Source organism: Octopus sinensis, unplaced genomic scaffold (genome assembly GCF_006345805.1).
Source record: "Octopus sinensis unplaced genomic scaffold, ASM634580v1 Contig00839, whole genome shotgun sequence".
Taxonomy (NCBI): domain Eukaryota; kingdom Metazoa; phylum Mollusca; class Cephalopoda; order Octopoda; family Octopodidae; genus Octopus; species Octopus sinensis.
Window position 1 is genome coordinate 4019 of NW_021824322.1, and position 11508 is coordinate 15526.

Below are 11508 nucleotides of genomic sequence, written 5' to 3' on the forward strand. Positions count from 1 at the left end.
AAATTGAAGCGTTTCATTTATCGCTCACAACTGCAAGTTTTCAAGCAACGTCCCAAGCGTGGCTCAAAATTTCTTAGTAAGTGAGAAAGTAAGTAAGACTGCAAGCAATGATAAAGAAACTGTATTTGGGTTCCTGGCTTGATTGGATAATATATGCATGAAAGACGATAGACACCGAAGCAAATTTTTCGTATAAATGAATCAGGCCTGTTTTGAAAACGAACGCTAAAACGAACTTAGATTTCCGAAGCGAATTAAATAAATAAATAAATAAACTGCATTATAGTTCAAAACTGCCAAAGATCATAAGAATTTTCTACTTGATGGTAATTATCCAGGTGATTTAAAGGTCAAGCGACTGACTATTTATAATTCTGAGGCATCACTAACTACAAAAGGTTACTCTGAATCTCATCTTCCTATTATAAGGTGATAATCTAAAAAGGGATGGATCACCGAAACCGTTTCCCAAGATTTGTTTATTTCGTGTGTCTTCCCAGCTTTGTCAGAGAATATTTTTATGTTAAGAATCTTGAGAATAAAACCTTGTTTATCGCATACAATTTGTCATTCATTTAATCCAGGTGACCTGACGGATGATGTTTAAGTAGCTTTTCCGCCTCCAGACACAACCAGCTTCATTTAACCTATTTCTTTACTACCTACAAGGGGCTAAACACAGAGAGGACAAACAAGGACAAACAAACGGATCAAGTCGATTATATCGACCCCAGTGCGTAACTGGTACTTATTTAATCGACCCCGAAAGGATGAAAGGCAAAGTCGACCTCGGCGGAATTTGAACTTAGAACGTAGCGGCAGACGAAATACCTATTTCTTTACTACCCACAAGGGGCTAAACACAGAGGGGACAGACAAAGACAGACAAACGGATTAAGTCGATTACATCGACCCCAGTATTCATCTGGTACTTAATTTATCGACCCCGAAAGGATGAAAGGCAAAGTCAACCTCGGCGGAATTTGAACTCACAACAAAACGGCAGACGAAATACGGCTACGCATTTCGCCCGGCGTGCTAACGTCTCTGCCAGCTCGCCACCATTTTACAGCTTGTTTTAACCTATAGACAAAAAGGATAATTAAAACCTATATTTTACGGTCACCATAAATTTTCAGATGGTAAAACTATGTCTGTTGTACAGGATCTTCGGCAGGCATTGTTGTGTGGTTAAGAAGCCGGGTTTGTAACCACGCGGTTTCGGGTTGACTGTCACTGCCCGGCATCTTGCGCATATGTTTTTGCGAGTGAATTTGGTTGGCGGAATCTGTGGAAGTTTGTCGCATATATACATACATGTAGACCTTCCTCTCTTGTCAACATTATTCAGTGTCCTTCATGACAGTAAGTAGTGATTTAACAATGATTTAGTTATTATTTCTTGTAGGTCGACTAACCATGTATATGATCTCGTGCTTAGTCCCTATCCGAAATGTGGTAAAGCTTCGGCAAATCTGTGAAAGCAGTACGGTTTCGATTCCCGCTCAAGATCATCAGGGAATGAAGAACCACGAGAGAAAATATTTTATGAAATATTAAGTTTAGACCTAAGTCGGCTTATCCCAAAGCATGTGAGGTCATGTCAGTCAGCGTCAACTCAGCGACACCCATATTAGTCTATATTTTGGTTGCTGTTTATAGTAACTCGGACAATAAAATTAAAAACTATGTCCCAGGTTCCGGAGGTTTCTTGTGGCTGTGGTAGAAACTGAGGGCGGCAACTTTCTCAACCGCGCCTCCCACGTAGTACTCCATGGGATAACAATCAGGGGTGGGTGCATTAGGGGGACAGGAATTGGGGCTGGCGAAGTGAAGTCATAGGAATTCTCCGACAACCACTTCAGACTGTTTCCAGAAGTATGACAAGAAGGTGAATCTTGATGCTTGACGTATAACTTTCCAGCAGCAATCCACTTCATTATCTATGGGTGTGTATCTTACTTATTTCTTTACTGCCCACAAGGGGCTACACACAGAGGGAACAAACAAGGACAGACACACGAATTAAGTCGATTAAATCGACCCCAGTGTGTAACTGATACTTATTTAATCGACCCCGAAAGGATGAAAGGCAAAGTCGACCCCGACGGAATTTGAACTCAGAACGTAACGGCAGACGAAATACCCATTTCTTTACTACCCACAAGGGGCTAAACACAGAGTGGACAAACAAGGACAGACAAAGGATTAAGTCGATTATATCGACCCCAGTGCGTAACTGGTACTTATTTAATCGACCCCAGAAAGATGAAAGGCAAAGTCGACCTCGACGGAATTTGAACTCAGAACGTAGCGGCAGACGAAATACCTATTTCTGTACTACCCACAAGGGGCTAAACACAGAGAGGACAAACAAGGACAGACAAACGGATTAAGTCGATTACATCGACCCTAGTGCGTAACTGGTACTTAATTTATCGACCCCCGAAAGGATGAAAGGCAAAGTCGACCTCGACGGAATTTGAACTCAGAACGTAGCGGCTGGTGAAATACCGCTAAGCATTTCGCCCGGCGTGCTAACGTTTCTACTTGTCCTCTACCACTGCTTGACGTCCTCGTATCTTAGCAATTCTCCAAAAAAAAGTCCGAAACAGTAATTAGTAGGCTTAATAATAAGTACTACGTCCAATTTGTTCGATTAAACACTACTAGCTGGTGCACCAGAATGACTGTGTTCCAATGACTGAAACAAGTAGAAGATAAAAGACAAGTTTGCTTGATCGTGGCTGATTTGGGGTTAAACAACAATATCGACCACGCATGTACGTCACCAGAGTAATTATAGTAACGAAAACAACAACAATAAAAGTGTCATATGTTAATAAGGTCGTAAGAAGAAGGCGAAGGCGTTGGATTAATACTGCAATCTATGTATATTTTTCTGCGCTCCTGCGTGTGTGAGTTTATCTACCTATTTCTTTACTACCCACAAGGAGCTACACATAGAGGGGACGAACAAGGACAGACAAACGGATTAAGTCGATTATATCGACCCCATTGCGTAACTGGTGCTTATTTAGTCGACCCCGGAAGGATGAAAGGCAAAGTCGACCTCGGCGGAATTTGAACTCAGAACGTAGCGGCAGACGAAATACCGCTAAGCATTTCGCCCGGCGTGCTAACGTTTCTGCCAGCTCTCCGCCTTCAAACATTTTTTTCTACTCTAGGCACAAGGCCCGAAATTTGGGGGGAGAGAACCAATCGATTAGATCGACCGTAGAACGCAACTGGTATTTAATTTATCATTCCCGAAAAGATAAAAGACAAAGTTGACCTCGGCGGAATTTGAACTCTAAACGTAGCGGCAGACAAAATACCTATTTCTTTACTAACCACAAGGGGGCTAAACATAGAGGGGACAAACAAGGACAGACAAACGGATTAAGTCGATTATATCGACCCCAGTGCGTAACTGGTACTTATTTAATCGACCCCGAAAGGATGAAAGGCAAAGTCGACCCCGACGGAATTTGAACTCAGAACGTAACGGCAGACGAAATGCCCATTTCTTTACTACCCACAAGGGGCTAAACACAGAGTGGACAAACAAGGACAGACAAACGGATTAAGTCGATTATATCGACCCCAGTGCGTAACTGGTACTTATTTAATCGACCCCGAAAAGATGAAAGGCAAAGTCGACCTCGACGGAATTTGAGCTCAGAACGTAACGGCGGGCGAAATACCACAAAGCATTTCGCCGGTGAGCTAACGTTTCTGCCAGCTCGCCGCCGTGTGTATCTTTCTATTTGTCCTCTACCACTGCTTGACGTCCTCGTATCTTAGCAATCTGCAAAAAAAAAAGGAAATGAGTCCGAAACAGTAATTAGTAGTCTTAATAATAAGTACTACGTCCAATTTGTTCGATTAAACACTACTAGTTGGTGCACCAGAATGACTGTATTCCAATGACTGAAACAAGTAGAAGATAAAAGACAAGTTTGCTATTTCTTTACTACCCACAAGGGGCTAAATACAGAGAGGACAAACAAGGACAGACAAACAAGGACAGACAAACGGATTAAGTCGATTACATCGACCCCAGTGCGTAACTGGTGCTTATTTAATCGAACCCCGGAAGGATGAAAGGCAAAGTAGACCTCGGCGGAATTTGAACTCAGAACGTAGCGGCAGACGAAATACGGTACGCATTTCGCCCGGCGTGCTAACGTTTCTGCCAACTCTCCGCCTTCAAACATTTTTTTCTACTCTAGGCACAAGGCCCGAAATTTTGGGGGAGAGATCCAATCGATTAGATCGACCGCAGAACGCAACTGGTATTTAATTTATCGTTCCTGAAAAGATGAAAGACAAAGTTGACCTCGGCGGAATTTGAACTCAGAACGTAGCGGCAGACGAAATACGGCTACGCATTTCGCCCGGCGTGCTAACGTTTCTGCCAGCTCTCCGCCTTCAAATATTTTTTCCTACTCTAGGCACAAGGCTCGAAATTTGGGGGGAGAGAACCAATCGATTAGATCGACCGCAGAACGCAACTGGTATTTAATTTATCGTTCCCGAAAAGATGAAAGACAAAGTCGACCTCAGCGGAATTTGAACTCAGAACGTAAAAATAGACGAAACACTGCAAAGCATTTCGTCCGGCGATCTAACGTTTCTGCCAGCTCGCCGCCTCGTGGGTTTATCTACCCACTAATGCCAAAAAGTACCGTCGCGAAAGCATGTTGACTGTCCAAACCGTCGTCATCCGAATATTTGCTTAGAGCGATTCGCTCGACTAAAATCCTTCAAAATGGTGTCCCTTCGTGACTGCAGTCATAAACCAAATTAAAATATAAGAGAGGCGCAATGACCCAGTGGTTAGGGCAGCGGACTCGCGGTCCTAGGATCGCGGTTTCGATTCCCAGACCGGGCGTTGTGAGTGTTTATTGAGCGAAAACACCTAAAGCTCCACGATGCTCCGGCAGGGGATGTGGTGATCCTTCTGTACTCTTTCACCACAACTTTCTCTCACTCTTACTTCCTGTTTCTGTTGTGCCTGTACTTCAAAGGGCCGGCCTTGTCACTCTCTGTGTCACGCTGAACATCTCCGAGAACTGCGTTAAGGGTACACGTGTCTGTGGAGTGCTCAGCCACTTACACGTTAATTTCACGAGCAGGCTGTTCCGTTGATTCGGATCAACCGGAACCCTCGTCGTCGTAACCGACGGAGTGCTTCCATAAAATATAAGAATGAACAATCGAAGCATAGAGATATTAGACTTACCACTGACTCACCTCCAACATTAAACAGGCAGTCGCTATGCTTCTCCTCAGAGATAGATAATGGGTTGAATATTCGAAAATAATAACGTATGTTACGCTCGAAATGTATGCAAATGTATTCTCGGTTATACATTTTTTTTTTTCAAAATGGTGGCGTAAAGACAACTCATTAACAGAAAGCAGAAATGGAAATATTTTGAGTTTGGTATATCAAAGAACGTAGAATTAGCTATAAGAATTTTAAGTAGATTAATGATGATCAAACAGAACCTACTTTAGAAGTCAATTAATTTGTATCTGTTAATTACAGTTTTGCTCCTTTTATTACGTACATACTACCACAAAACAACATTATATATATATATTATATATATATATATATATATATTATATATATATATATATATAATATATATATACACACATACATACACACATTTATACATACATATATATATGCATGAATATATTTGTCTATCTCTGTATATATACTTGTATATATGTGTATATGTGTGTATATAAATATATAATGTATGTATATTATATATATATATAAAGAGGTGAGACCGAAATCCTTTTTATATATACATACATGCATATATATATATATATATATATATATATATATATATAGAGAGAGAGAGAGAGAGAGAGAGAGAGAGAGAAAGAGAGAGAGAGAGATGTGAGAAGGAAAGGTACTAAAAGAAATGGGAGAAGGAGACGTAGGAGAAGCATGCAGCCAAATAAGATATTTAGGTAAGTAGATAGATAGATAGACAGACAGACAGACAGACAGACAGACAGACAGGCAGGCAGGCAGGCAGACAGACAGGCAGGCAGGAAGACAGGCAGACGCACAAGCAGGCAGACAGATAGACAGACACAGTAATAGATAGATAGATAGATATTAGATAGATAGATAGATAGATAGATAGATAGATATAGATAGATAGATAGATAGATAGATAGATAGATGGATGGATAAATAGATAGAAAGACAGACAGACATATAGATAGATAGATAGATAGATAGATAGATAGATAGATAGATAGATAGATACATAGATACATACATACATACATACATACATACATACATACATACATACATACATACATAACTTTCTTTATTGGCCACATAGGGCCAAACAGAGGGAACAAATACAAATGTAGAGCTTTTCTTTTCGAAGATGGAAAAAGAAAAAGGAAGAGGCAGACAAACAGACAGAGCGGTAGATAAATAGATTAGATAGATAGATAGATAGATAGATAGATAGATAGATAGATAGATAGATAGATAGATAGATAGATAGATAGATAGTTAGATAGATAGATAGATAGATAGATAGATAGATAGATAGATAGATAGATAGATAGATAGACTAGTCAATAGCAAAACTTCGTAAATACGATTTATTTCTCAATTATCCAACCAGTCTATTATAGAAGATAAGTACCGTTGACATCGGGATCAGATTAGATATGATTATAAGAGAGCTAAATCTAGCTTAAATCACATGAAACGGACGAATCAAACATCTGTCAGTCTGCGACTTTGAGTACAAATTGTCACGAGAATCAATCACATCCATAATCGATAATACTTGAAATATACGTTGTTGTTGTTGTTGTTGTTGTTGTCACTTTTGTCAATGTTGTTTATCTACAAATCAGCCCTAAATCGAGAAGGCATATGATCTGTCGGCTTCTAACCATGCCCACCTCGTTGATTCTCTATACTATAGTTGCACTGAAATATCTAGTGTGCCCTTCTGTTTCAAGACGTTGCGTTGTAACTTTCTTCTATTGGAAGAAGAGATTTGGCTGTTATTTCTAGTAAACCGGTCAACTAGGTAGAGACTCGTATTTCTTGTTTTTGTTGTTATTCTTCTTCTTGTTATGGCTGTTGCTATGACTGTTATTATGATTGTTGTTATGGTTGTTATAGCTATTGATATGGCTGTTGTGGTTGTTATTGTTTTTATTGTTGTTGCTATGATTGTTGTTATGGTTGTCGTTATGGTTGTTGTTATAATTGTTATGGTTGCTGTTATGATTGTTGTTGTGGTTGTTGTTATGGCTGTTGTTATGGCTGTTGTTATGGTTGCTGTCATGTCACGTTGCTCCAGTCCATTCAGCTGGCAACAATGAGTAATCCTGCGAGGGACCAGCGCTCCATCCAGGTGGGGAATTTATACGCCATAGAAACCGGGAGACCGAACTTATGAGTCGGCGTGACTCGTGAAGGAAAGATTTACTTCAGTTTTTACATCACACCTACCTCATCCGCAGTTGAGTTGGTCATCATTTTTAGCATTCAGAGCGACCGCGAAGAACAATCCTCATTGGCTCTTTCTTGCTTTCTTTTTCTCTTATGTACTGATAGATTCCAGCCTGACACTTATTCTACCTTTTGCCGAACCGCTAAGTTACGGGATAACATCGGATATCAGGCGGTTGAGGCACAACAAAGCAACACCGGGTATCAAGCGGTTGGAGGGACAAACACATATGCATAAACACACACACACACACACACACACACACACACACACATACTCACGCATACACATACACACACACGCGCGCGCACGTACACACGAGCGAACGAACGAACGCATACTCGCACACACGTTCATACGCATACACGCACACACATACACACGCATGCACGATCGGCTGCCACAGTTTCTCTCCACAAAATTCACTCGAAATGCACTGGTCATCTCAATGCTTTTATACAGGACACTTTCTTCAAGGTGCTGCACTATGCGTCTGAACCTAAAACTACGTAGCTGCAAAGCCGTCGTTCTGATAAGGTTGCAAACGACGAATTCGATATCCGTTACTGATGATACGTAACAACATAGAAACCTAAGCGGTCTACGACTCTGAGTTGTCAGTCATAGGCCAATTTGTTTTTACACATACTCTTTTTTCTTTTACTTGTTTCAGTCATTTCACTGAGGCCATGCTGGAGCTCCGCCTTTAGTCGAGCAAATCGGCCCCAGGACTTATTCTTTGGAAACCTAGTACTTATTCTATCGGCCTCTTTTGCCGAACCGCTAAGTGACGGGGACGTAAACACACCAGCATAGGTTGTCAAGTGATGTTGGGGGGGGGGACAAACACAGACACACAAACATATACATACACATACATATATACATATGTACGACGGGCTTCTTTCAGTTTCCGTCTACCAAATCTACTCACAAGGCTCTGGTCGGCCCGTGGCTATAGTAGAAGACACTTGCCCAAGGTGCCACGCAGTGGAACTGAACCCGGAACCCTGTGGTTGGTAAGCAAGCTACTTGCCACACAGCCACTCCTGTCTAAAAGAAGAATTTTTTCTTGAGGCTATTTCTACATGAAAGCTCTTCCCATGTTCGAGTGAACGTGAATAAGTTAAACATCATTGTAAACGCATATGTTATATTCAATGCTGCTTCATGCAATTCTTTATATGTATGCATATTATGCATATATGAATATCACACACACATTGTTATATATATATATATATATATATATATATATATATATATATATATATATATACACATAATGCATATATATATGAGTGTATATATATGTATATATATATATATACATGCATATATGTGTGTGTATATATATATATATATATATAGATACCCGCACATACACCCATATATGTACATACATACATATATATATATATGTGTGGTGTGTATATATATATATGCATATAGATGCATATATTCATATATATGGGTGGGTGTCTCTCTGTATGTGTGTGTTGTATGTGTGTGATGTGTGTGTTTGTTTGTGTGTGTGTGTGATCATGGGATGATATGTCACAAACTACGTGACCTTGGTTTCAGTGGAAAACTGGGAGAGTGGCTTCACGACTTTTAAAGGACAAACGTCAGACATTTGCAGCCAACGGTGCTCTCTCTAGGGAGATATCCTCAGCGGAGTTCCTCAGGGAACTGTACTGGGACCATTACTGTTTGTAGCAGCTCTCTCAGTCATGCCGTAAGTCGTACAGTTAGCCATTCCCATCAGCTACGCTGATAATACAAGAGTATCTCAGGCGGTCAAGGACCCCGATGATATAGTAAAACTACAAAATGACCTGCATGCAGTATATAGATTGAAAATAACATGCAGTTCAATGCTGATAAGCTTCAAGCGCCCTACAATCGGCCCACAAACAGACTACAATCAGAATACATAGAATCCCAGAGTTAGAATCGGTGTGTGACCTGGGAATCCACATGAGCAGTGATGCAGCGTTCTATGTGCATATTGCTAGAATGGCAACACTGCGCAGACGGGCAGATAGATGGATCCTTAGATTGTTCAGAACCAGATATAAGGATACCTTGCTACTACTACGGAGGACATTTGTCCGCAGTCATCTGGATTACTGCTCCCAACTGTGATCGACGCAGAGCATCGAATTGTTGACGGAACTTGAGGCAACCCAGCATCACTACATGAAGAAGATTGACTCGGTTAAACAGATGAGCTATTTTGGAGAGGCTACAACAACTGAAGCTTCACTCCTTGGATAGAAGGTGAGAAAGGTATGCAGTGATATACATATGGAAGATTCTTGAAAGTCTAGCTCCCAACTTTGGAATTAAAAGTTATATCAACCACCGAACTAGACGGCACTGCATAATACAAAAGATACCGTCTTCTTCATCTCAGATAAGGGCCCAATATTGCAACAGCATGGGTTTCAGGGGACCTTGAACTGTTTAGCATCTTGCCAATGAATCCAAGACATATGCAAGGTGTAAGGTGTGGAAACTTCAAACCCAAGATATCTGCAAGGTGTGGAACTCAAGACATCTGCAAGGTGTGGAAACGTTCAAAAAGAACCTGGACAAATTTCTGTCTGGAATCTCAGATGAGCTCATATCGCAGCAGGAGACACAAGGAAGAACAGCTTCGTCCAACTCGCTTCTTCGTCCAAAACAGTACTGAAAGGAAAACCGAAAACACTAAAAGGCGGCGCCCTAGCATGGTCCTAGCCCCAAGTTGAAATCAGTAAAAGAATAAGAGAATAATATATATAAATATGTGTGTGTGTGTGCGAGTGTGTATAACGCATACATCGCTACAGGAGTACATATGCTAAAATTGGAACTATACAGGGAGGATTAGCATGGCTTCTTCGCAAAGATGACACGCAAATTCGTGAAGCGTTCTATATTCTTCAAGGCGGCGCCCCACCGTGGCCGCAGTTTAATGACTAAAGCAAAAGATAAAAGATATATATAGGCGCAGGAGTGGCTGTGTGGTAAGTAGCTTGCTAACCAACAACATGGTTCCGGGTTCAGTCCCACTGCGTGGCACCTTGCGCAAGTGTCTTCTGCTATAGTTCCGGGCCGACCAATGCCTTGTGAGTGGATTTGGCAGACGGAAACTGAAAGAAGCCTGTCGTATATATGTATATGTGTATGTGTGTGTGTTTGTGTGTGTGTGTTTGTCTCCCTAGCATTGCTTGACAACCGATGGTGGTGTGTTTACGTCCCCGTCACTTAGCGGTTCGGCAAAAGAGACCGATGGAATAAGTACTGGGCTTATGAAAAGAATAAGTCCCGGGGTCGATTTGCTCGATTAAAGGCGGTGCTCCAGCATGGCCGCAGTCAAGTGATTGAAACAAGTAAAAGAGTAAAGAGTAAGAGTATAGTGCAGGTATCGTAATAAGCTCCTCTAGAGAACACAGCTATATCAGTCGCCGAAGCATTCAATTACAACGTAGTGTAGTGTAAAGGATTCATATAGTTGAAAATCCAGATAATCCGAGCGATAAAATTACTCTATGAGGAGTATATAAAATCATAAAGTCCGGATGTATGAGACGTGAATATGTAATTATTTAACCACGTGACTTCCATACGTTTACGGTCGTTTCGCAATCTCTTTCATGTAGTTTTAATTATTAACTTCAGTATGAAAGAAATTATGCTTACATGTATGTATGTATGGTATGTATGTATGTATGTATGAATGTATGTATGTAGGTATGTATGTATGTATATATATATATATATATATATATATATATATTATATATATATATATATATATATGTTGTATATACACACATTCATTTCTCATGCCTTCTGACTTAATGAATATATATATATATATATATATGCACTTATACGAGTATATATATAATATATATATACTATACATATATATACATTACATACATACATACATACATACATAAATACATCCATACATATATATCTA

General features: G+C 40.4%; 1 non-coding gene across 1 annotated transcript; it reads left to right on the plus strand.

The window, feature by feature from the left end:
* The first annotated feature begins 10352 nt into the window (after positions 1–10352).
* On the plus strand, positions 10353–10460 carry LOC115226971. Its single transcript, XR_003883054.1, has one exon. It is a non-coding gene; the product is annotated as a U6 spliceosomal RNA (small nuclear RNA).
* Positions 10461–11508: the final 1048 nt, after the last annotated feature.